The following is a 27,688-nucleotide window of genomic DNA, read 5'->3' as shown; positions in this document are numbered from 1 at the left end:
CCTTTTGTGACAACATGGATGAACCTGGAGGACATTATGCTAAGTGAAATAAGCCAGAAACAGAAAGAGAAATACTGCATTTTCTCACTTATAAGTGGAATCTAACAAAGTTGAATTTGTAGAAGCAGAGAATAGAATGGTGGTTACCAGGTGCAAGGAGGTGGGGGAAGTGGGGAGATGTTAGTCAAAGGGTATAAAGTTGTAACTATATAGGATGCACAATTTCAAGAAATCTAATGTACAGCATGATGGCTATAGTTAATAATACTATATCATATACTGAAACTTGCTAAATGAATAGATTTCAGCTGTTCTCATCCCCACCCCCAAGAAAGATAACTACGTGAAGAGATGGATATGGTAATTAGTTTGGCCATGGTAATCATTTAGCTGTGCATGTATATCAAAATATCATGTTGTACACCTTAAATATATACAATTATATAAAAAAATATACAATTTAGTGCTTTTTGGTGTACTCGCTGTCTCGTGCCACCATCACCACTGTCAAATTTCAGAACAATTTCAGCACCCCAAAAAGTAACCCAAAATCCATTAAGCAGTCATTTCCCATTGTCCCAGCTTCCAGCCCCTAGCAGTCATGAATCCACTTTCTGTCTCTATGAACTTGCCTATTCTGTGTATTTCACACAAATAAAATCAAACATTATGTGACCTTTCCATTTGGCTTTTTTCATTGAGCAATGTTTTCAGTGTTCACCCATGTTGTAGCATATATCAGTACTTCATTCCTTTTTAATGGTAGAGTATTATTCCATTGTGTGTATATGCCACATTTTGTTTATCTATTCATCCATTGATGAACATTTAAATTGTTTCCACTTTTTTGGCTATTATGAGTAGTGCTGCTATACACATGCATATCCATGCAACACATATATAGTTGTATTTTTTTTATGTTGGGTATATACATAGGGGTGAAACTGTTAAGCCAAAAATTAACTAACTTTTTCTGGAACTGATAAAATGTTTTCCAAAGTGACTGCATCATTTTATAATCCACCTGGACTGGAGGGGAGGGTTGCAATTTTTCCATTCTCACTCATACTCATTATCTCTCTCCTTCAATGTAGACAACCTAGCGGGAGTGAAGTCCTATCTCTTTTCAGTTTTGATTTGCATTTCCCTAATGGATAAAGTTGTTGGACATCTTTTAATATACTCATTGGCTATTTGAATTATTTATTCCTATATCCTGATGTGTTATCATCACTAATAACTGAAATGTTCTCTGATAGAGTATTTTTTCTAAAGTACTCTACTGATAACATTTTTTCAAAGGTATAAAATGATTTACTCAATGAGTATGATCATCTAATTTAATTTTCATTATGTTGGTTCATATGAGTTGCTTCTTATTGGTATGTCCTCTATTTTTGAAATAAACCCTTCTCTCTCACTTTGTATATGCCCAATTCATAACTTACATTGACTTAGTTTTAAAATTTTATTATAATGTATGTAATAGCCACACAAAAGCTTTCCATGGTTTTCCCCCCCCTGTTTTATACAATATATTTGAAGGAAGAATCCTTACATCTTAAAAATATGGGTAAAGGGTTCTTTAACACAATTAGAAATTTTGTTCAATATTTCTAAATACTAGAATTTATGTTTTTCCAATTTCCCATTCTTCTTAATTAAATTTTGGTATGCTATATTTAGTAGATATAACATATTCCTCTCAGTTACCAGTTTATTAGTGTAAGGTTGTTTGTATTAGTCTCTACAGGTTTAAAAAAATCTCTATCAATAGTTTTACTTACTGTTTATTCTTAATATTGTTTAAGAATATCTTTTCACATTTTTCTCAACATTGCACTAACCCCATTTTAATACTGATTTTATTTTTATTACATTACATGTAGTGCCTATTACTAATATTATATTATACTTTATTATTACACAGTAGCTGTATTGATTTTATGCTTATTTTTTATAAATTACAGAGCTTGACATCTAGCACACATATTGTCAGACGCTTTTCTTCTGGTATAAGAATTTGTAACAATCTCTTCCCCCTAACTACTCTTGAATCAAATACTGTGCACACTTTGATACGGAACATTTCCCATTGTCATTCAGTCTAACAAAATTCTGTTTATTCATTAAAAACACTGCTCAGTTTTTAAAGTATTTAATATTTTAAAGTTCCTTAATGTACTGTTTTTTTATTACTTAATGAGTAGCAAATTTAATCATTGATTAAAATATTTCATATTTGTTAAAACTTTCTTTAAAATCAACTTATTTCAATTCTTCCATACGTGCTGAAAAATGTGACATAAGTCCAGGTTCAACATATATCCATTCGGTCAAGCTTGTTCATTGTATTATGAAAATTTTTGCATCCTTAATAAATTTTATCTGCTTTATTAACAATTATCACAAAAGATCTGTTGACATTTGCCACTATATTCAAAGAATTTCTTAGTTGATTTCAAAATTTGGTCAGATTTGCTCCCTTGGATATTTCAAACAGCAGTAACTCCTCCCTCTTGAAAAAAATGAACCTTAGCCTTCGCCCCTCGATGCCATTTCCTCAGGTCCTCCATGGACAGTGAACAATTGTACCAGAGAATCATTTCCCAAAGGTATATGTGGTGCATCGTTATGCCTCTTTCTCCTCAACAGGCCAATTGGGATCATTGCTTAATACTGAATATTTTACTTTTGAAGAGTTTCCAACCCAGCTGGTTTCCTTTAAGACTCTCATATTTATTAGCTGCAAATTTAATTCTTATTAAATCCTCTTAATATACTTCTTGTGCTCACCTTGCCTCACAAAGGTCATTCTATTTTAACCTGAAAATATTTGAAATGTGCCACTCGCCTACTCACCAAAATCACATATTTCAGGGGCTAACTTTCTTCTTAGGATATAAGGCAACATGACAAAACTTGCTCCTAGACATCCTGCAGTGTCTGACGACCTTTTTTCCCTCCAGCTCCATCCCAGGCCACTTGCTGGGAGTCCCTGTTTTTCCTCCTCACTTTTCTTGATCATCACGCAAGGTTTTCCATTTCATGAAACTCTTCTTACACTTCTGTGCCCAGAAGTTCAATTCTAGGTCAATTTTAATTAATTGATTTAAAGTTACATACCTGTGTAAGCTTTCTATAGTGTTCAAATTATCAGAGGCCTTATTTTTTAAATGAATTCTTCTAAATTCTCCATCGCGACATTTAATAGAATGTAAAGTAAAAAGTACTTTGCAGAACATTTTGTCTGTACCTGCTATTCCTACCACATAAGGTAGACATCAGAGACTGGATGTATCCTTCATATTCTATTATGTGACTGCTCACTGTGCTGCTTAAGTCTCTGAGACGGGGTGCACGAACCTGGATCTGGGCAGGGAAATGCACCAAGCAGAACGGCCTGACCTCTGTGAATGGCTGCACCCCTGTGAACTCAGGCCAAGACTTGCTTTCCAGCAGAAGCAGAGGGGCCAGTGGGAATGTGGACAGGGCTGCAGGGACATTTCAGCTCAGGGGCCTGGCATGGTTCAGCCCAGTGCCTTGGGCAGGGCTGCAGTAGTCTCAGCAGCCCAGGGAAGCCACTCCTTCACTGGGCTGTGGGGACAGTGACATGGAAATCCCACACTGTGCAGTTTCCCTTCTGCATCCCCGACAGCAGCAGTGGCCCCTATGGCTTCCGGGACTCAGTCCACAGCAGCTCCAAGGTCAGGGCAGCTGCAGGACCAACCAGCAAGAAGCACTGGTGGGCCAAGCCTTGTGATTGGATTCTTACTAGCTCACCTTATTTTTTATTTATTTATTTTTTGCAGTGCGCGGGCCTCTCACTGTTGTGGCCCCTCCCGTTGCGGAGCACAGGCTCCGGACGTGCAGGCTCAGCGGCCATGGTTCATGGGTCCAGCCGCTCCGCGGCATGTGGGACCTTCCGGGACCGGGGCACGAACCCGTGTCCCCTGCATCGGCAGACGGATTCTCAACCACTGCGCCACCAGGGAAGCCCACTAGCTCACCTTTTGGCTCAAATGTTTGGAGGATTTAAATGCCCTGTATGCTCAAAGTTTGCACCTCAGATAAAATGGATTTGCCTCTTGTGATGTGTTTAAGAAAATCAAGGACAACCTATCACGAGGATATACTAAGTAAAGATGCAGAAGAACATGCAATATGCCTTGATGGTCTATGCATATATCATAAAGACTGCAGAGGTGAATGGTTTGAAGTAAACAGATCTTGCTCTGAGCACCCAACAGAAAAGCATCAGTTTCCTGGTTTACAGTTTTTCTTGTCTTTTCAAGATGCTTGAAAAACCAAGAGGATATGAGGATTTGTCTCTGGAAAAACAAAAACAAAAATGAAGGTATTCTCAGCCAGAAATTTGAGTTCTGTGAGACTTGGTAATGCAGAGATGCACAGAGAAGACAAAATATCCTGCTGAAGAGAGGACCATTAACACAGAATTCAGTGTGCTGAGCGTGCATATAAAGGGCACACAGGTGTTTGAAAATGCTGTTCATCTCTTAACTGTTATCTATTGTACATAGGTAATACCGACAGTTTGTATTCAGATGCCAAAATTAACTGATTTAAAAGTTCATTTACTTTTTATATGCTCAACATCACTAATTACTAGAGAAATGCAAATCAAAACTACAATGAGGTATCACCTCACATGGGTCACAATGGCCATCATCAAAAAATCTACAAACAATAAATGCTGGAGAGGGTGTGGAGAAAAGGGAACCCCCTTGCACTGTTGGTGGGAATGTAAATTGATACAGTCACTATGGAGAACAGTATGGAGGTTCCTTAAAAAAGTAAAAATAGAACTACCATACGACCCAGCAATCCCACTCCTGGGCATATACCCGGAGTAAACCATAATTTGAAAAGATACATGCGCCCCAGTGTTCACTGAAGCACTATTTACAATAGCCAGGACATGGAAACAAATGTCCATCGACAGAGGAATTGATGAAGAAGATGTGGTGCATATATACAATGGAATATTACTCAGCCATAAAAAAGATTGAAATAATGCCATTTGCAGTAACATGGATGGACCTAGAGATTATCATACTGAGTGATGTAAGTCAGAAAGAGAAAGACAAAGATTGTATGATATTGCTTATATGTGGAATCTAAAAACATGGCACAAATGAACATTTACAAAACATAAACAGAGTTACAGGTGTAGAAAACAATCTTATGGTTACCGGGGGGGAAAGGGGAGAGGGATAAATGGGAGATTGGGATTGACATATACACACTACAATATATAAAATAGATAACTAATAAGGACCTACTGTATAGCAAGGGGAACTCTATTCATTACTCTGTAATGACCTATATAGGACAAGATTCTAAAAAAGACTGGATATATGTATATGTATACCTGACTCACTTTGCTGTACAGCAGAAAGTAACACAACATTGTAAATCATCTGTACTCCAATAAAAATTAAAAATAAAATTCTCTAGAGCTGCACAACTGGTTGTGTTTTGACTGTTCTGGCTTTCAGTTTGGAGTCTCTTTATCACCCCCAACTTGATGTTTCTGCCTTTATCTAGTTTTTAATCAAAGACCACATAAGTTACTTCTTATAAATAAAAAAGTCTAAAATGTGAAACCAAGAAACATGATTAAGCAGTAAAACACTCTCGGAATGTAGAACATGATCTCAGATTCTTCTGCTTTTCCCCCCAAGAGTGGAAAATAAAGTTCTACATAGGTAAACTATAATATGTGCATGTTTTTAAATTAAAGGCCTAACAGTATCCCAATGCAATCCAAAAAGTAAATCAAGATACACAATACAGTTTAATCAATTAAATCTAGGATTGTCTAATGAATTGTAATTTATTAAATATACTGTTTCCTCATAAATAAAACTGCTCAACAGTTAATCAGCCGTGAATCATCTTGCAGCTATGTAGCTTAAAAAAAAAAAAACAATTTTAATGCTGTCAGCTACAATACCTTTTTTTTAATAGTTACTTTCTTTTTGTTCTTTTCATGTAATTATTTTACTGTGCTTTGCATCTCCAGGCAGTTTCCCCACACTTGGGTAAAATGATAAGCAGGTTGTAAACTTAAAAACTTATGAAAAGGGGGCTTCCCTGGTGGCGCAGTGGTTGAGAGTCCGCCTGCCCATGCTAGGGGACGCGGGTTCGTGCCCCGGTCAGGGAGGATCCCACATGCCGCGGAGCGGCTGGGCCCGTGAGCCATGGCCGCTGAGCCTGCGCGTCCGGAGCCTGTGCTTCGCAATGGGAGAAAACTTATGAAAAGGGTAAAATAAAATTTTCTTAAGTGAAACTTGGATAATTTGAGGAAACATTTATATACTTTTAAAAGTCGGACTTTAATTGGAATGCCAGGTTCATAGCAATTTACATCTTTATTTTTCCAGATAAACTGGAGATTAGCATTCAATAAATGATTTTTAAATGAAATATGAAGATTTGTTCATTTGTAATTTATTACTGCATTATTATTGTAATTGAAAATGTATAGAGAATTTTAAACTTAGTCCTATGTGGAAAGAAATGTATTAAGCAAAATTATGTGAATAAATATTACACACACACAAACACACAGGCAAAAGAAAACCTCTGAGAGGAAAGAATAAATGACTGCACATTGTAAACAATAAGACAATAAACATAAATTGTAGAGCCCTCTGACCACCTTAGGGAACCGTGTGTTTTTTCCACAACAGGCAGGGCTGAGCCTGGATATCCTGGGGTCACGACTATTGAGAACAAAGGGGCTGACTGTGGGAAAACAAGCAGTGATTAGTGCAGAGCTGTTCACCAGCCACTAACTGAGATTATGAAAAACGGTCAAATACAATGGAAATATAGAGGAGAGGGTGTAAAAGGATGCAAAGCTGCTCACTAAGACAAGGATGCTTTGGGTGACTATAGGCTCAGGGGAAGATCTGGGAGAGAGGTGATTGTTTATGAATATCCTGGACCGACTGCTTGTGCCTCCACAGGATGAAAACCATGGAGTCACTGGCCTGGATCATGAGTCTCAAACACACAACATCATAGGATGGCAACAATGACATATAATGATGACATGATTATGGTAGTAACTACCCCAGAACAATATCCCAAGTCCTTTACCTTTGTGATGCTTTTGCTGTTCCACATGCCCGTCACATACAAAGAAAAATAGTAGTTACCAGGCTGTTCAGGATCCAGCACAGAACGGTGGAAAGCCTGAGATATCTGGGAGCTTATAGGTTCAGCTCTGACCACCTGGAGCTCCTGGGGCTGATCATTATGCCTGGAAGATACTGAACAGGCAGATGGTACTAATACACCCACTCTGCCCACTCTGTGAAAGTCAAAAACAAGCCTGCATCCAGTATCACTGAGGAAATGTTTCCATCCCAAAGTGGCCATTGTCTGTGGGATCCCTTTAGAGAGGATGACCAAGGAGTTGGCTACAGTCAGACACTGGAGTATCTAATCTGACCTTGATGTGCATCTGGCAAAATAAAGGAAGCTATAATGGTAAAGAAGAAAGACGTTCACCCGAAATGCAACTATGGCCTGAGATACGAAGATTATTCCTATCACCAAATTTGTGGAGGCCCTGTGTCATTTACCACTGACTGATATTCCCACCCATAGGCCTGTTTTATTGTGGTAACTGAAACCCACTAGTGTCTCCTTACCATTGTTTCTGACACACACACATTCCTTTTAAAACTCATTTTTTATTCTCTAGATTTTTTGCTATGCAAAGAAATAACCTGTATATCCCTAGTGTGAGAGTTTTTATTATTAGTTTTTTACATATAACTTTTAAAATTCTGTGAAGCGTTTTGTTATTCCCACTTTAGAGGTGAGGAGATCTGAGGCCCGGGAAGCCTAAATGACATCTCTTTGTAAGGGGCAGAGTCAGGGTTTGACAATGTGCTTAATTTACCACTATGCCTTCTCAACTTTGGGCACAGTTATGTTTGTCTAGTAAACTGCATATATTCCTAGGATTTATGTGTATCTTGTCATTTTTTTTATAGATGGTTATACATTTTTGAAAAATTGTGATTATAGGAATTTTTAATTTAGATCTAATTATTTATTCTACAGGCAAATATCACCTATAATTATTCAGAGATCCAGGTAGAATATGGATACCCTGATATTACTACAATCCTAAAAGAATAACCATATAAGACTAAATGAAGTTTATTGAATTCACGAGTGTTTCCAAGCTGGAATTAAAAGAGGAGACTCTTTTCATCTTAACCAAAATGGACATAAGACCAAACACCTTCCTTCTGGCGTGGCACTGGGCTCAATGTGATGGTTATGACAGCCCATGAGGGTCCTCATGTCCCCACAAAACTGCCATTATCTGTTCCCCTGTAGTGTCAATGACAGTAGAGATTTGGGAAGTTGAGAACATCTTTCAAAAACTTTGTCTCAGCTACCAGTTAGCACAAACAACCACAATTTTCTAGTGAGCATCTCCAGAGACACTGATTAGAGTATTTGGAAAAGGCTTTTCTTTTTCATGGTCCCTGGAAGCAAAAAAGGGCTCAAAGGGACACAGCAGAGAATGCTGAGGTCTAAGACATGAGGACTGACAGCAAAGCACGGGCGCCTTACTGGAGTCCGTGCTTCCCTGACATGATGTTCTGCCGAAATCTAATTTCCTGTTAATCGACAGATTCCTGAACCGAGCTATCATTTAATTATGAATAGAGAAATGGAATCACACAAAAAACTTGGTTAGAGCACAGGAAGAACTGGAAGTCAAATATTGATATTAGAATATAGAGAGAAATGTATACAACTCAATGCAAATTAATGTACAAATGCACATGATATATATCCTAGGAATGTATATTTTATCACTATTTATCCTCATGAAGATAGGGATTCTAAACAATATCTATAAATGAAACAGACATTTGTGAAGCGTTCCCTCACACACATAAAGGCACCAAGTTTTTATAGTCGAGGGAAATTCTACCAGTGAAGAGCTAATTGATAAACCAATGTTACCCAAACTATTCAAGAGTTATAAAGTAGTCAATCTTCTGAATAATTTTTAGGATGGTAAATATGTGTGATACCGGAATTTTGCCTGGATTGAGTCATAGAAAATACTGCAGACAAATAAGATATGTGAATATGAAAGTAAAAATATTAAATATTAGAAATAATTACATCAATACGTTAAAACATTATACTGTGATCAAGCACCTTGTGCAGTGAGTGGGAAAGTGTGTTTCAGTATCAATAAAATTAATTACATGGGTATTAACTAACAGGAGAGATCCATTAATACAATTAATCACATTAATAGAAATAATGAAAATGCCATGTGATTATGTTCAGAGATGTAAAAAAGAGATTGACAGAATTCTAGAGAAAATTATACTTTAAAAATCCAATCAAATGGATTTGGGGTGAGATATTTCTGAAAACTATCAAAAAAGATCTGTACAAAGCAAAAATAACATTGTTAGTTTAGGTAGGAAGATTTAACAATATCAAGAAACCAACAAGCCTTTAATCAATTTATAAATTGAGTTTGACTTCTATATTGATACCATTTGATTGTGTCGTGCAGGTAGAAATTTTATTGACAAGAAGAATAAACAAATAATATTTGTGAAAAATCTGAAAAAAGAGAGTGATGTACCCTAACATGTATTATAAAGAACTGGATGGGGCTTCCCTGGTGGCGCAGTGGTTAAGAATCCGCCTGCCAATGCAGGGGACACGGTTTTGAGCCCTGGTCCGGGAGGATCCCACATGCCGCGGAGCAACTAAGCCCGTGCGCCACAACTCCTGAGCCTGTATGCCACAACTCTTGAAGCCCGCGCGCCTAGAGCCCACGCGCCTAGAGCCCGTGCTCCACAATAAGAGAAGCTACCACAACGAGAAGCCTGTGCACCGCAACGAAGAGTAGCGCCCGCTCGCTGCAACTAAAAGAAAGCCCGCGTGCCCAATGCAGCCAAAAATAAATAGATAGATAAATTTATTTTAAAAAAAAGAACTGGAAATTAAAATAGTTTTGTGTTGATTCATGGATAGAGTGAGAGATTACTGGAATACAAAATTCAAAAGAAAAGTAAATGTATAAGGAAATTTAATATAAATTAAAATACATAACTTTATGGATAATGTCAGGAGGCACACACAAAACAGCACAAGCAGAAGATACCAACTCTTTAAAAGAAAAAAAACATGTAGAAATAAGAAGCATCCTTGATTATGACAAACAGACCACCTTCTTCAGAGCATATGCTAGCACAAAAACTGCTGTTGAGGAAAATAATCAATAAACAATCAATAATAAGAATAGGAAAGAGTTTTATTTGAGCTAAACTGAGGACTAGCCCAGAAGCCAGCTTCCAGATTGCTCTGAGAAGTTGCTCCAGAGAAGCATGGTTTCCAGCACAGTTTTATACCTTGTCTGAACAAAGAACATTAAGAAGTCAGGGATACATTTCTTCAAAGTAAAAAAAAACAGACCAGCATGTACACAGTGAATCAATATGGCCTTGGCACCTGGGAAGGGAGTCTTATCATTAAAGAAGTACCAGCATTGGCTTCCCAGAAAGAGAGGCATTTAATCTTTATTTTTAACATGGACATTCTTTATTTCTGGTCAATGTGCCCTTTTCTTTAATAATTAAAGCGTATTTACAATGTATGTTTGATAGGCCACAAAGAGGCTATTTTAGTTAGCAGAAAATGCAAGTGAACTCAGGTATAAGCCAGAATGACTTCCCTATATCTTTCTCTCTCTCTCTTTTTTTTTTTTTGCGGTACGTGGCCCTCTCACTGCTGTGGCCTCTCCCGTTGCAGAGCACAGGCTCCGGATGCGCAGGCTCAGCGGCCACGGCTCACGGGCCCAGCCGCTCCGCGGCATGTAGGATCTTCCCGGACCGGGGCACGAACCCGTGTCCCCTGCATCGGCAGGCGGACTCTCAACCACTGCGCCATCAGGGAAGCCCAACTTCCCTATACCTTAATATGAAAAAAATTCTTTTATTACTGCCTACACAGAAACTTTTCTTTGTGAGAAATTTTTCTCCGAGAAAGTAGAAGACCTTTCTGGCTAATGTCAAGAGGCACACACCCAAAGACAAAACCAGAACAGGGCTGAAGAAGGACAGAGCACCAGGGTCCTTGGCACCAGGATATGGCTGGGCTGACAGAAGTCCTGCAGGGGATGGAAGGGGGTGCCTGCTACACATGAGGATCCTTGAATTTCACACTTTTCTTGGGGTGTCTGTATCTTTCTGTGACCCTCTTGTCTATGATCAGACATTTCTGTTCCTCAGAGGTAGGTTGTTGGATTCAGGTTGGGACACTCATCACTGCCTTTGCTCCAGTAGCAAGGAGTCCTGTAGTCCCAGAAATGCTCACCTCTGGGCTCTCTGGGTCTGGAGCTCCTCGTTGATGTGACTCCCCTCCCAAGTGTACAGTCCATGCCTCAGGCCATTTTTTCTCTAAGATTAGGCCAAGGGCTGTAAGGCTCTCCAAAGTTCCCCCATCTCTACTGTGGGTGAAGGTAGTTCCATTTTAGGTGGGTTTGGACTCTGTCAGAGGATGACACTGACATGGGTTTTTACAAGAGATCCAGCTACCCTTACAAACCACTCTGTGAGACCCCAAATCCTTTTTCTTTCTGATGTTTTTGTTGCTTCATTTTCCAGTCACATACATAGGAAAATAATGTTAAGAAACCTTTTGCCTTAAGCTCTGTCCACTTGGAGATCCTGGAGCTGATTGAGAGAGCCTGGAAAGACTTAAGAGGCAGGAGGTACAAATAGATACGACCTCTGCCTACTCTGTGGTCACAGAAATCAAGTTTGCGTCCAGAAATCAGTGAAAAAACGTTTCAACCCCACATTTGTGCTTTACCAGAGGATTCCTTTAGGGAGGAGGAACAAGGAGTTGTCTAAAGTCAGATGCCTGAGAATCAGATCTGTGGGCCCTAGTGTGCATCCAGTATAATAAAAGAATATACAATAGTAAAGAACAGTGAGATTCTCCAGGGTTCCAACTGTGGTCTGGGATAAGACGCTCCTGCTTTAAGTTTCTGAAGGGTATTTTGTCATTCCCAGAGATTGGTATCCAAGTTCCGAGGCAGATGACCCTTCATGGAGACATGCTTGAGCTGCATTTATCATGTGAACCGACAGAAAATTCTCCAATTACCTTTGTGTGACATGTCCAGATATTTAAAGTTTTTTTCTAAGAATCTTTGAAGAGTTTTGATACTGACCAGGGGTCTTGGCTTTCCCCAGTCAATAGAAACTGACTAGAGGCCAGACAAGAAATTCAGGCAAGGCTTCACTGGGGCCCCTGAAGTGGCTGCAGGAGGGAGCGAGAACAAGTGACAGGTTCCCTTGCTCACTCGCTATGGGTGGGGGGGTCGCACGAGCTGGTCCTTATAGGGGGTGAGGGTAGGGGTGTGTCAGGGGTTGGGCGGGAGGTGGCTTAGGTAGTTTGCCCACCCCTTTGCGGTGTTGAGTGGGATGCTGGGGGGCATGCGCAGTATGGGGCTATTGCTCCCAACACCAAGTTTTTGCTCCAGGCTCTGCAGAAATGGCAGTTGGGTTTTTGTTTTTTTTTTTTGCCTTTTGTATCTTTTGGGTCCAGAATTTGCCCCCACTGGGCATGCACACAGTTATTTTTAGTCCCACGTAGTTTCTTTGTATTTTGTAGCTCCAGGAGAGGTGTGTCCAGGTGCAAGCTTTGCAGCAGGACAGCAAAGGGTCCCAGTTCCCGGGCCTGTCTCAATTTGAGTGCATAATCTGTAAAGAGCAATTACAATGTATAAATCAGTGCTATGCAGGCAATCACGTGTGTTAATTTCATTGTCCTTCACAAATCTGTGACTCAGGCACTGCTATTTATTGCATAGTAAACACAAAGAAAATGTAGGCTTGTCTAGATTTCACCCTCTGGTTAGGAGAGGGGACTTGAACCCAACTGTTCTGGTGGGCTGGGCTGGTAATAAAGGCAGTGCAGTTAACTACTATGCTATACTAACACATCTAGTTACCTGTGTGCTTCAAATAATCCACATCTATAATTAGATTTATTTTTATACCTAGTCATTTTATTTTATATTGAGGTATTATAAGTTTTGAGTTGTGGCAATTCTCCATTTATGTGTAAAGAGTTATTTTGTAGGCCAATAATGATTATGAGTAAAGCTTTAGAGGTCCTAATAAAATGTAGAGGCATAGATTGCAGTATGACGCTACGGGAAACTACCTCATGAAAAGTTGTATTTGATAAACACAGGAATGACTCAAGATTAGGATGGCAATAGAGAAACTCAGTTGCTTTTATGCTTGGTAATCCAGGATATTTATGGGAAGAGACAGATTATATCAAGGATTTTATAAAGACTTTGTTCTTTATCCTGAGTATCTAATATTCCAAGCATCCCACATCCAGTCTACTAGGTACCCCACGTAAAGAAATAAAATCACCATTTACACAATTTTAATGTTTCCTAATTTACGTATGTATTACTTTAGAACTCTAACCAAATTACACAAACTGAAACATTTTCAAAGCTTTACTATAGATACTATTCAGATTCTATTCCAAGTAAGGAAAAAGAGGAAATCACTATCGAGGCATTCTTCAGCCAACACCATCCTCTTAACACCAACTGTTAAGAGGCAGTTCTATGAAAAGGATTGTAGTTGTGAAATATCCAATGGTATTTTAATAACAGATTATAATGTAACTATCACTATAATGACTCAATGACTTTAGAACATAAGACACCTCAATTAAACTTTTCCAAAAAAGCAAATGGACTTCAAAAGCTTCTCTATATTGATACTAGATATGTTGAACTGATTATGTATGTTTAAAATTATTATATCTAATGTCATGTTTTGCTGTAAACCACTTGAAATAATTCTATCTTTATTTCATGTTATATATTCAACAAATAAGGTGTTTGGTTCAGTTTTTCAGTGTTCTCATTTTATTTAATTATGCACATATAAAATATTTGTGAATCTCAGCAGTCAAAATTATATTAAAATATACACTCAGAGAGTTTCTACAATTCTGCCTTATCTCTTCCCTGCGGCCGATAAGTAGACACTTGTATTCTTTTTTTTTTTTAGATGTTGGGGGTAGGAGTTTATTAATTAATTTATTTATTTTGGCTGTGTTGGGTCTTTGTTTCTGTACGAGGGCTTTCTCTAGTTGTGGCAAGCAGGGGCCACTCTTCATCGCGGTGCGCGGGCCTCTCACTATCGCAGCCTCTCTTGTTGCGGAGCACAGGCTCCAGACGCGCAGGCTCAGTAGTTGTGGCTCATGGGTCTCGTTGCTCCGCGGCATGTGGGATTCTCCCAGACCAGGTCTCGAACCCGTGTCCCCTGCATTAGCAGGCAGACTCTCAACCACTGCGCCACCAGGGAAGCCCTTGTATTCTTTTTGATTTTATTTCCCATTTCTACACCAAAATGCAGGCTATATCATATTTTCCACATACAGTGGAGATCACTCTATATTAGAATAACAGTCTTTCTCTGATGTTTTTTAGCTGTACCTTATATAATCATGTGTTCTCCCCTCATCTCCCAGGCCCCTTTCATCAAGGCAAGTCCATATGACAAATTCTGCCTAATAGGGTAAGAGTAGAATTGATGCCTCACTTCTGGGCCAATCATGTTAGAGCCAATGTGTGACCTGCTTTCTCTCTCTTCCTTTGCAATCATGATCAGAGAGTCCCAGTTGTGGGATGGGAGTAACTGCATTCCTGAGTAACCCGTGGTAGTCAACACACCTAGAGGGTCAACCACCCAGAGCAACTGAGAGATAATAATAAGCCTTTTATGTATTAAGCCTCATGAATTTTTGTTTTTTGGTCTCAGACACCGTAACACATGTGGAACTTCATTACATCTGTCACGGAAGCTTCTTAAAGCAAAGACTTATTATTCCACTTTAACACACCTATGAAACATCTTTCAAATATCTGTAGTTGGCCATGGAAAAATCTCAGGTAGTTGTAAAATTTATTTATCGAAGAGACCACAGTTTCCTATCACAATAGAATCAAAATAAAAGTAGTCAGATAGTAAAAGTAATACTAAAGTATAAAAAAGAGTTTAATCACTTAGAATGTGATTAAAGCAAAAGCTATATATAAATATGTAACAACTAGGGTAAACTGAAAACAAAATGGCATTAATAATTATTGTCGCTATCATCAAGAAAAATGTAAGTGATAAAATTATATGAGACCAAAGTAGTAGGTTTTAAAAAATCAGTAGAAAACAAAATTGTGTAAAATTAAATGAATTAAATGTTCAACTTTCTAAGCTAAAAGGAGTGAAACATAAACCAAAGTGAATTAGAAGGTTCAAATCACTTCAAATAAGGTAGATATTAATAAAAGTTTAAAGAAATAATGAGGAATTAACAAAATGAAGAAAGATTATTGTATCAATATTAATCGAAAAAAGCAAAATTTTACAGGGAAGTAAAGAAATAAAAAAGAACACATGCAGACTTTTGATATCTGGTTCAGCATGTGAAAAGTATAGAAACTGTCACCCCATATAACAAGTAAAAAACTGAGCAAACTGAAAATAACTCTTCTTAGATCCATAAGGGAATTGAGGTCACAGGGCAAACTGCTGCCTTCAAAATGGGAGAGACAGACAGGTGGATACAAAGAATCTCATTTACAGAGCAGAAACTCACAAGGAGAAACCTCCACAGGAACCAGGGTAGGAAAATTTAAACTGCAATCTGCAAGTTGCTAGAGGCTCATTGTGGGCAAGTCTGAGAGTTAAAAACTTGGATTGAGTACTCACTCATAGGAGGAGTCCCCCACTTTTGTGCGTCTAACCTACAGAGTTCATCCCTACCAAGTTTTCACACTGAAAATTAGAGAAAATGTGCTCCACTTTCAGCAGAAGTCGGGTGGTAGGGGTGGAGTACCAATTTTGAAATAGGCCAGAACATTCTGTTCTTTTTCGAAAGGCAAATATTCCTAGACGTTAAACCTAAGTATTTCTGGAGGGGAGCTGAAAGGAAGGGGGGAAATCCAGAAAATAGAGACTAGGAGGGGGTGTCTGCAAAGGCGGGTTCTGCTCCCATCCTGGGGGAGAAGCTCACAGGTGAGAGGCTCTGAGCAGATTTCGCTTTTGAAATGAATGGTGCTGTCCCAAAGTACGGCCACGTGGGGGGACAGACCTTCCAGAGTCACTTTCAAAGGCAGGGGTGCTCACACGTCTTTGTGTGTAGGGGTATGAAAATCTCCAGGGTGGAATGGCACATATTTAGAAACCACATTCAAATTATAATAACTCACTTTTAGAAGAGGGAAAAAAACCCTACCTCATTGCAACACAGCCTACAAAAGTAAGGCCTGACACAAAGCTTTCCTGAAACTGACATGAGCTTCCAAGGAGGAGGAAGGAATATGCTTCCGAGGCGGGGACGTGGTTCACGGGTTTCAATGAGGCTGGCGAGTCGAGGCTTCAGCGCGCCCTCTAGAGGCCAAGGATCCAAAGTACAGCGCGAGCTCGCCCCGCCCCTCCCCCTGCCCCGCCCCTAGCGGAGCCGCCAGCCTCGCAAACGGGCGGTTCAGCAGGGACCCTGCAAGAAAAAGCACTGGGCGGGCGAGGCAGGGGTCCCTCCAAATGTGCGTGTGCCTCTTCTTGTTCTGCCTCCGGTCCGGGTAGGAACTGAGTAATAGGGGAAGGGGAGAAGGAAGGGGTGGGAGAGGAGGAAGCATATGCTTGCTTTATGGGGACTCATTTTTTTTTTTTTTTTTTTTTTGCGGTACGCGGGCCTCTCACCGTTGCGGCCTCTCCCGCCGCGGAGCGCAGGCTCCGGACGCGCAGGCTCAGCGGCCATGGCTCACGGGCCCAGCCGCTCCGCAGGATGTGGGATCCTCCCGGAGCGGGGCACGAACCCGCCTTCCCTGCATCGGCAGGCGGACTCCCAACCACTGCGCCTCCAGGGAAGCCCTGGGGTAGTTTACTCTTATGGGACTTGGTCCCCTCCCTCCATATTCAGCTAGAGGAGAGAGGGGTAAGAGAAGACCTTCCAGGATCACCTCCTGTCCTTCTCTCCCTCTCCTGTAGTGAAAACACCCCTTAGGTCAAATTCTGCATCCTCTTTATATTGTAGTTAACCAACAGTCTGTTCTCAGCCCCCCAAGCTTTGCTTTTGATAAGTAGTGGGAAGCTTTTGGAAATCAGAAAAACTTTTTGTCTCTGTGAAGTCAAGTTTTCAAGATTGCTGTCTTCCTAGCATTAAAAAAAGAATGATTTTGAAAGGTGAGCAATGACACGTTCAAAAGACATTTCTTCTCCGGGTCTGTAACTTCAAAAATGACAGCAGAAGATTACTATTATTTTGCCTAATTCTAAGTACCCAGGTTTTGTATTCTAATATAATTCTACATTAAAGGGAGTCAGGACTCTGCTAGAAGGTAACTGATTCCATGTCCAGGGAGTAGCAAAAGGTGAGGAGGGGCCTGGTGTATCTTGCTGTTGGCCTCAAACAGCAGGATAGTTGTAGTTGTTAAGAGCAATTTTAGTGTAAAAAGGCATGAGACTATAATGCTACCTAGAAAGGGAAAACTTTATGTAATGTGTACAAAAAGATAGTATTTTAAATAAACTTCAATAATACGGACGGTGTTGATAATGTATGGATCTCTTATTTCTTGAGGCTCTGTTTATAAAACTGCATCCGTCCAACATATTCTCTGTGTTTGCAAGTGGAAACAAGTGAGCACAGGCAATGTGAGCAAGGGAGAGATGAGCAGGGAGAGTAGCAAGGACCTAGCAGCACTGATGGCCACACAAAGTCACAAAGTAGAAAGAGCCCAAGAGTGTGCTGCAAGATGATGGATTAGGCAAGACTCTAAAAGAAGAGAACTGCCTAGACTGCATTTCCTGAGTTCTGGGAGATAAAACCTCTAGTTGTCCTAGTTAATTAAAAATGAGTCCCCAGGGCTTCCCTGGTGGCGCAGTGGTTGAGAGTCCGCCTGCCGATGCAGGGGACGCTGGTTCGTGCCCCGGTCCGGGAGGATCCCACATGCCGCAGAGCGGCTGGGCCCGTGAGCCATGGCCGCTGAGCCTGCGCGTCCGGAGCCTGCGCTCCGCAGCGGGAGGGGCCACAACAGTGAGAGGCCCACGTACCACAAAAAAAAAAAAAAGAGTCCCCATAAAGCAAGCATATGCTTCCTCCTCTCCCTCCCCTTCCTTCTCCCCTTCCTTCCCTTCTCCTTCCTTTTCAGGTCTTTTTACTGTATTCCTAGAAGTTATCAGAATAAACCCCACCATAATCCCACAAAGGTAAAAAACAGCTAAAAGGGTGATGATTATAAGATGTATCCCATGATGTATTTGTGGGTATTTTCTTTCAGTCTACATCTTTTTCTTAAAGGGCCAGAAACTTAATATTTTAGGCTTTGCAGGCCATGTGGACTCTTCTGCGGCTACTCAGCTCTGCTGTTGTAGTGCAAAAGCAGCCATAGACAACCTCTGAATGAAGGGCACGGCTGGGGGCCGATAAAACTTTATTTACAAAAGCAGACGGTGAACCATAATTTGCTGACTCTTGAACGAGAGTATGTGAAGCTTCAAATAATCAGTCATGATAAGACTCTAATTTTAGTTTAACTTGTTGAGGAAATTTATTGAATTAAGTCTGTAATCGGTGTTCAAATATTTATGAAAAACTGTTCTCTAAATGTGGTTTATTAAAATTGTGTTGTGTTTAATAAAGGCTGCATTCATTTCCATACAAGTGGTAGGAATTATTCCTCTCTAATCATAAAAGCCCTTCTGATATTAAAATAGTCTACCCACGTAAAGGGCAGAGCTGAATCTAAACTCCCTCATTTTTCAATTGGTAAAATAATGAATTCCCATTCATTCATGTGTGACAGAGACTGGCGGGCTACCAAGCAAATCCATTTCCTCTTCTCACGGGCACACACAGCCAGACCACATTTCCTGGTTCCCTTACAGTCTGGGTGCCGTGTGACTGAATCCTAGCCAGTGTGCTATCAGCACAAGTGATACATGTCAGTTCCAGACCTGGCCCGTAAAAACCTCCACTTTCTTTCCCAGTCTGCAGGCTGAATACAGAGAACTCCAAGGCTGTAGGGGAAGGCAGAGCCAGGGCCCTGGAAAGAGCCATCCACTGAATGGGAAATCGGTTTTGGGCTTCCCATGAGTGAACAATTAAATTCTATTGTAAGAGTCTCTGAGATTTTTGGTGTAGCTCTTATAGCAAAAAACATGATTGTAATTATGGTAATGGTGGATTGCAATGAAGATTTATTAATATAATTTATTGTGAAATATCTTTGAAGGGGGTAAGGTGGAGTACGGCAAGAAGTAGATGGAATTTTGACATCCAGCCACCCAACCATTTAACAAATATTTATTGAGGATTTATGTGGCTAAGCTCTGAGGATACAGAGATGGAGAAGACACAGTCCCTGTCTTCAAGGACCTCACCAGGAGGGAGCAGGTAGTTAACAAATAATTGTAATACAGCACCCAGAGTCCCAGGATAGAATTGTATCCGTGGGCGTGAGTGGGATAGAGGAAGGAGTTACCAGTTGGGGGAAAGGAGGGAACAGCTTCTTTCAAGAACGCACAACGGTGCCACAGCCTGAGGTCAACTGGATCTGTAGTTGTTGGGGGAGGGGAGAAGTACCAGGAGGTGAGCCAGAGAAGCAGACACCCCTCAGGCCCCACCAGGCAGGTGGCAAGAGGCAGGCAGTGGGGTCCAGGGTTGGGCTCTGCATGAAAAGCTCAGGATTCAGCAGAAGTCTGCTCTCACAGTGCTCTTTCCAGCCACCACAAGAAGAGGCTGTACAGTGAGCTAGGCAACAGGACCTGTGTAAGCTTGCTGGGACCCCTACAGGGACGGTTGGCACCATCAGAGTTCTTCCCTTGGCTTCCTACAAAGGTCTGTGCTTCCTACTAAGGTTCAGTCTCTCAGTAGGCCCTGAATGTCTACTGTGTATCCAGTACAGCTCCAATTCCATTGTATGGTAGGCGGTGGGGACCACAGACACATAAGCAGATCATTTAAATTCCGTGCATGTGATCAGTCTGCCAAGAGACATACTTGCAGGATATCATAGGAACTCAGTGAAGGGGTTTGGCTATACGTATATAATAGGTAGGGACTTCTTGACCTCATCTTCTGGAATTGGTACACTAAGTCTTTGTTCCCTCCTCACAATAAAAACTGCTGTACTTACTGAGTAGATGCTGGGTGCCAGGCGCTTTATGCATCTGAATACATTTGATTTCATCCAGTCCTCGTAACAACCCCCCTTCCAGATGAGTAAATGGCGTCTCAGAGAGGTTAGTAATAAGTGGTAGAGCCAGGATTTGAATCCAGGCCTGCTGGCACTGAAGTGAGTCCCATACTTTAAGCACTCTGCCCTAGGGCTGACTCCCTGGGGGCTTCACACTCCGCTCATCAGGCCCCCAGGCCTTCCTTCTTCCAGACCTGGGCCCACTCCATCCAGGGAGCAATTATGCCATCTCTGCATATCCCTCTGAGAACCATAGCTGGCTCTCTCTGGACTGTCTCCAGCCCTGTTCTGTCTTCCTACACAATTGTGGGTAGGTCCCCATCCTCCTTCCAGGGCCCTGGGCTGTCAGGCCTACATGTGACAGCCCAGTCTTCTCCTACACAGACATTTCATGGTCACTGTCACCTGCACAGCTTTAGACTTGGGGTTTCTCCACCTGCAATGCCTTCTGCCTCTCACACAAATTCTAGTGCCTGTGATGTCTGCCTCAAATTCTGCCTTCTCCAGGATAACTTCCTGGCACGCCAGGACCTCTGCCTTTGAATTACCTATTATTTTCATTGCTAGAACATGAACTTAATTGTTTTCCCGAGACATCTCTCTTCTATAGTACTTTTTTCTAGTATAGTTTTCACATATGTGACAGCCTTTCTTTCTTCGGCAAGACTGGAAGTGTATCCAAATTTTATTAGACTTAAAATGTAAGGTGTAATTAAAATAAAACTTAATTTGTGTCTCTAATGCTGCTTTTTTTGTTACTTTAAAAAACATTAATTTTATTGAGGTATAATTGAATACAATAAAATGCACTCATTTTAAATATACATTTTGATGAGTTTTGATAAATTTATGTATTCACGTAGACCGCCACAATCAAGATAGAAGACATTTATATCACTCAAAAGAATTCCCTTGTATTCCTTCTCAAACAGTTCTGCACTTCCATTCTGGCCCCAGGCAATCACTGATCTGGTTTTTGACACTGTAGATTAGATTTGTCTTTTCTAGAGTTTCATGTAAGTGAAGTATAAAATAATGTGCTCTTGTGTCTGACGTCTTTCACCCAGGCTGATGTTTTGGATATCCATTCGTGTCTCAGTAGTTCCATGTTACTGCTGAGTAGCAATCCCGTTGTATGAGTACACAACAATTTTCTCTTCCATTCTCCTGTATGGATATTGGAATTGTTTCTTGGCCATTGAGAATAAAGTTGCTGTGAACATTTGGGTATTAGGTTTTGAGTGGACATGTGTTTTCATTTGTCTTTCGTCAACACTAAAGAGAGGAATTGCTCGGTCATAGGGTAAAGGTCTGTTTAACTTTATAAGAAACTACCAAACTGGGAAGTGGTCACACCATTTTACATTCCCATTAGCAATATATAGTTGCTCCACATCTTCTTCAACACTTAGTAGTGTCAGTCTTTTTAATCTGAGACATTTTAGTGTATATGTAATGGTATCTCACTGTGGTTTTAACTTGCATCTCCCTGATGACTAATGATGCTAAGTATCTTCCCTTGGGCTTATTACCCTTTGTATATCTTCTTTTTTGAAGTGACTTAGAATCTCTTACCAAGTTTTAGAAATTGGATTCTTTATCTTCTTTTTATTATTGAGTCGTAAGAACTCTTTATATATTCTAGATACAATTTCTTTGTCAGGTAAATGTATTGCTAATATCTTTCCCCCAGTTTAGCCTTGCCCTTTCATTTTCATTTTCTTAATTACATCTTTGAAGAGTAAATGTTTTATGATGAAATGCAATTTATCAATTTTTTTCTTTATGGTTTGTGCTTTGTGTTTTTTGTGTCCTATCTAAGAAATCTTTGCTTACCCCAAGGCTTCAAATATTTTCTTATGTTTTCCTCTAGTAGTTTTATAGTTTTACCTTTTATATTTAGGTCTATGATCCATTTTGAGTTAATTTTTTATATATGGTATGAAAAAAGGGACAGCTTTAATTTTTTTTCCGTATGGATTTCAGTTGTTTTAGCTCCATCTGTCAAAAAGTCTATCCCGTTCCCCACTGAATCATTTTGGAACCACTGTCAAAAATCAGTTGACTAATAAAGCTACAGTCATCAAGACAGTGTGGTATTAGGTACTAGAATAGACAAGGAGAATAATGGAACAGAAAACAGTCAATTGATCTTTGACAAAGGAGCAAAGGGTAGTCTTTTCAACAAATGGTGTTGGAATTACTGCATATCCACTTGTAATAAAAAATTATTCTAGACATTAACCTTACGTGTTTCACAAAAATTAACTCAAAATGGGTCATAGACTTAAATGTAAAATACAAAATTATAAAACTCCTAGAAGATAACATAAGACAAAATCTAGGAGATCTTAGATTTGGTGATGACTTTTTAGATAAAGTACCAAAAGCATGATCCGTGAAAGAAAATTTAAAACTTCTGCTTTTTGAGAGACACTGTGAAGAGAATGAAAAGACAAGCCACAAACTGGCGGAAAATATTTTCAAAACACATATCTGATAAATTGAAAGTTAGCAGAAGAGTAGCTCTTGCATCCTGTCATATTGCTAAACTCTGTTATTAGTTGCAGCTTTTTTGTAGACTCCTTGAGTTTTTCTTTCGATGTAATCATATTATCTCTGAATAAAGATAGGTTTACTTCTTTGTTTCCAACCTAGATATTTCTTTTTCTTACCACAGTGCCTTGTTAGACCCTCCAGTACACAGTTGAATAGAAGTGAGAGTGGTCATTTGTACTTGTCCCTAATCTTAGAGGGAAAGCATTCAGTCTTTCACCATTAGGTATGATGTTAGCTGTAGTTGTATTGTTTATACGCTTCATCAAGTTGAAAAAGGTTCCTTGTGATCTTAGTTTGTTGAGAGTTTCTGTCATGAATGGGGAGATGACGTTTGTCAAGTGCTTTTCCTCCATCTTTTGAAGTAATCATATTTTGTTTCTTTAGTCTTTTGGTATGAATTAAAGCAATTAGTTTCTGAATGTTAGGCCAAACTTGTATTGCTGAAATAAATCTCACTTTATCCTTTTTATATATCACTGGATTTGATTTGCTAATATTTTGTTAAGCAGTTTGATATCTATGCTATCTTTTGTCTTTTTTTCACTCACTGTAATATTGTGAGATTTGTCCATATTGTTGCATGAGGCTGTAGTTTGTCCATTAATTATGCCACTGTGTGAACATTAGTTATCTATACTCCTGTTGATGGGCATTTGGGTTGTTTCCAGGTTTTGGCTATTGTGAATAGTGTTGTTATGAACATTTTTGTACATGTCTTTTCGTGAACATGTGTGTGCATTTCACTTGTGTGTGTACCCAGGAATTGAATTACTGGGCCATAGGGTATATGCATGTTTAGCTTTAGTAGGTATTGCCACACAGTTGTAAAAAAAAATATTTGAGCTGAAATATTTGTGCTGATGAGAGTTCTGGTTGCTCTACGTCCTTGCCAACTCTTGACATTTTTTTCTTTCTCATTTTTGCCATTCTGTTGGCTGTGTACTTGTCTCACATCATGGTTTTACATTTCCCTGATGACTAGTGAGATTGAGCAACTTTTCATGTGTTGTTTGGCTACTTGGATAGCCTCCTTGAGAAGTTCAAGTCTTTTATTCATTTTTCCATTGGGTTATCTGTCTTTTTGTTATTGATCTGTAGGAATTCTTTATATATTCTGGATATAGGTATTTTGTAGGATAGACATATAGCAAGCATATTTTCCCACTCTGTGGCTTGTCTTTGTACTCTCTTAATGGTGTTTCCCACTGTGGTTTTAAATGAAATTCTATTTAACAAAAAGTTTTTCCCTCGTCTCAAATAAAAACTGGGTTTCTGGCTGGCCCTATAGTTTGATAGTTTTCTCGTACATAATAAAGTGTCCTTAGATGGAGTGAAAGAAGCCTCCCACAAAGGATACAAATGTATGATTTCACCCATATGAAGTTGCGGAACAGGCAAAACTAATTTATGGTAGAAAAAAATGAGAGCAATGTTTGCCTCTGAGAGCATGATGACAGATAGTGGCTGGGAAGGGACATGAAGGAACTTCCTGGATCGACGGTTGTGTTCTATATTTTCATAGGGATCTGGGTTGTACAGGTACATGCACTTGTTAAAACTTATCAGTTGGTACATTTAAGATTTTTGCATTTTTTTGTGAATAAATTTTACCCCAAAGAAATAAAAAAACTGTAAGCAAATGTTGAACTCTACTTAATAATATATATGCTTAAGTATTCAGGGAGAAGCATACTAATGTCTGCAACTTACTTTAAACTGCATCCAATAAATCATTCAGGTCGCTGGATACAGTAGTGGATGGATTGCTATATGATAAAACAACTAGAGTAAAATGCTGTGGTAAAAATGGAGTTAGGGGATACTCGGGTGATCACTGTACAAAAAAAAAGAGTCTTCACTTTTCTGTAGGTTTGTAACGTTTCATAACTAAATGGACAGAAATAAGTTGAAAGTCCTTAAAAAGTCCTTCAAAGTTCCGTGTGGCTAAAAGAAGGCCAGTTTTTCCTGCTCTGCATCACCTGCTTCTGCAGACCCTCCCTCAATCTGTGTGTCCCTCTGTTCTGGCCTGGGGCCACCCCTGCAGGAAAGCGGCTTCCTCCCTCCCAGCCAGGAACACCATTCCTTCCGCCCATCCAAGAGCTCAGGATCCTGTGCAAGCATGTGCGTCTTGACTGTTTGCGTGGTGCAGGAGGATTGCGTCCTCACATTCAGCCCGCAGAGACTCCAGGAAAGGCTAGGCGTTTGATGTCCCCCCGCCTGTGGCATCCGGCCAGCCCAGCCTAGGGGATGCGCCTCCGCCCCACGCGGTTTTCCTGGGTGCAGTCCAACTGGGAACTCCTGCCGCCTCCAGGGGCTTCCTGGTTAACCATTTAACACACGTGACCTCGGTTAATGGAAAACATCTGGCCTTATGCTCCCAGGCAGATTGAGACTTTGGAGAGAAGAGCTGGAACTGAGAAAGAAACGTCTGCTCCAAACAAACGAGCTGAAACTGTGCAAAAGATGGCAGAGAGATTGAGACAGAGGGAGGGAGAGTCTGGAGGAGCAGAGGCCACTAGAGGGAGGACCCTGGAGAAGACGTCAAACCCTCTCACTTTCAAGGGAGTCTCAAACTGCAAAACACCATTTTTTACCTGCCAAATTGTAAAAACAAAATAATTTTTAAGTGATAATACTCAGTGCTGGCAAGGATGTGATAGTGAACGAGCACTTTTGTACATTACCAGTAAGAACTTTTTATGGAAATAATTTAAAAATATGTATAAAAGATCATACATTTTGAATCAGTAAATTACATTCTAAGGGTGAAGAATCAACATGTTTTCAAAGACCTGTATATAAAATTGTTTAACAAAGTATTATAATAATAGCAAAATTGGATATTGTCCATCAGGGTACTAATTAAATTACAGTCCAACAATGTAATGCAAATATTATGCAGACATTTTTCACGATATGCTTTTAGAGGAGAAAAATCAGGTTACAGAATTTTATATACAATGTGATTCCCGTTATATGCTATACGATTATGAGAAGTAACTTGTTCTCTTTTTCATATTTCCGGTATTTCCCAAGTTTTCTGCAATGCATGCACATTGTTTTTCAAATCAGAGAAAATTTTTTTTTAAAAGCAGCATAGTCTGGGACTGGGGTATGAAAGTGATGTCTGTCTAGGGATTTGGGATATAATGTAAAGAAACTGTATCTTAAAAGGCTTGTTTATAAACTCGTAAAAAAATCAATTTGCAAAATCTTTTGCTTATAATATGAAGTCAGTGAAGGTTCCAGCTTGGGATCATATTGATGGAAATGTTAAATTGGTGGGTAGAAGGAACAAAGATTACAGCTTAAGAGCAGAGTTCTGTCTGTATTGAGCTGGAGCAAATGTACTACAAAATTCCTGACTGTAGTTGTAAGCACGTGATATGAACTGTTCATGGTGGTGAAGGTTACTGCTACTGCTGTCTTGCAACATAGATGGCATTAGTTGCAAATTCTCACTAGCCACAGGGGAAATGAGGAGTCACTGGAAGGGAAGGATCAGGGGGGAAGGGAACTTCCACTTACGGAGCTCCTATAGTTTGCATTGTGCTGTGAGTTTTGCAAGCATTATCAATCATCTAATCCTTAGAGTAGCCCTGTGAGATGTGCGTTATGTTGTAGCCAGGAAGTGACAGAAGCCCATGTCAAACTAACTTAAGCAAAAAGAGGATGTAGTGGTTCAGTTATCTGGAAAGGACCGTTTGGTGGAGGCCACATGCAATATGCCCATAAATCTCTGGCAGGTTATGTCTAACCCAGAATAGCTGCCACAGTGTCTCCCATCCCACAGGCCTTTCCTACATTGTGATTATGATACTCTTCACATCAAGAATGGGGTCCGTGTTCTTCCTCCTTGAATTTGGGTGGGCTACGACTATGGCAGAGGTGATACCATGTGACTTTTGAGGCTAGGTTATAAAAGGCAGTACAGATTCTACCTGGGTCCCTTGGCACACTCACTCTGGGAGCTCAGCCACCATGCTGTGAGGAGGCCCAAGCCATATGGAGAACTGTGTGTAGGTGCTCTGGCTGACAGCCAGCATTAACCACTAGACATGTGAGTGAGGAAGCTCTGAGGTGACCTCATCCCCACCACCATCTAGCTGCAACCACATGAGCCATCCTGAACAAGAGCCGCTCAACTGAGCCTAGTCAAGCCCAGAACCAAGAAAATGATAATGAAAGTATAGTTGTTATTTTAAGCCACTAATTTGGGGGGTGGCTTGTTATACAGCAACAGATAAAGTGTCCAAATAAAATCTCAGGTAAGAGGTTTTATTGACATCATTCTTTGCTATGGCAAACAGCTTCTTCCATGCTTCTGGGAAAGATGGCAGCAAGCAGCTCCCGCTTATCATGTCCCTACAGTTAGAGATTTTGGAGGATGGGCAAACTTTCCACTGAGGCCTGGCCACTTAAGGTGTTCTAGGCCGCTGGCCATGAGATCATTCAAAGAGGGTCGAAAGACCCAGACAATCATTCTTCTCTAGGATTTTCATGCTGGGACCTTCAGGAAAAATGATCCCTCCTATACTCTAGGACCTTGATGGGCTAATTCCCCAGGAATAGGGGAGGGGGAATTATACCTCAAAAGCAGGGGTGCTGGTCCAAGCGCACATGAGCACAAAGGATATACAGTTTAATATTGGGGAAGAGTCTTGGCTACCTCAACCAGAACCTCTCAGATTTTAAAACCATAAAAAGATTAATTCATGGGCTTCCCTGGTGGCGCAGTGGTTGAGAGTCCGCCTGCCGATGCAGGGGACGCGGGTTCGTGCCCCGGTCCTGGAAGATCCCACA

The 27,688-nt window shown here is 40.2% G+C and overlaps 1 pseudogene; it reads right to left on the bottom strand.

The window, feature by feature from the left end:
* Positions 1-3,708: 3,708 nt before the first annotated feature.
* LOC114896598 overlaps positions 3,709-27,688 on the bottom strand; it is a 28,458-nt pseudogene continuing 4,478 nt past the window's right edge.

Source organism: Monodon monoceros, unplaced genomic scaffold (genome assembly GCF_005190385.1).
Source record: "Monodon monoceros isolate NGI ecotype Baffin Bay Population unplaced genomic scaffold, NGI_Narwhal_1 Super_Scaffold_16, whole genome shotgun sequence".
In the NCBI taxonomy this organism is placed as follows: domain Eukaryota; kingdom Metazoa; phylum Chordata; class Mammalia; order Artiodactyla; family Monodontidae; genus Monodon; species Monodon monoceros.
The sequence above is the reverse complement of the archived record's forward strand: the minus strand, read 5'-3'. Positions and strand labels throughout refer to the sequence as shown.